Here is a 204-nt window from a genome sequence, read left to right as displayed (position 1 = left end):
TGTTAGTCATTCTCACTCAGATATTATATTAACATGACATAAGTCATTACAAAATGTGTAGAATAGCATGATTTTGCTTTAAAACTGAAGAAATGTTTTGAGCAAGGTGTGGGGCCCCCCACAACCAAATCTCGCTTAGGGCCCCCAAACGGCTAAAACCGGCCCTCCATTGTGAATGTTGAAACATTCCCCCTAAAGATAACA

The sequence above is a fragment of the Coregonus clupeaformis genome, chromosome 35 (genome assembly GCF_020615455.1).
Source record: "Coregonus clupeaformis isolate EN_2021a chromosome 35, ASM2061545v1, whole genome shotgun sequence".
Classification (NCBI taxonomy): Eukaryota; Metazoa; Chordata; class Actinopteri; order Salmoniformes; family Salmonidae; genus Coregonus; species Coregonus clupeaformis.
The sequence above is the reverse complement of the archived record's forward strand: the minus strand, read 5'-3'. Positions refer to the sequence as shown.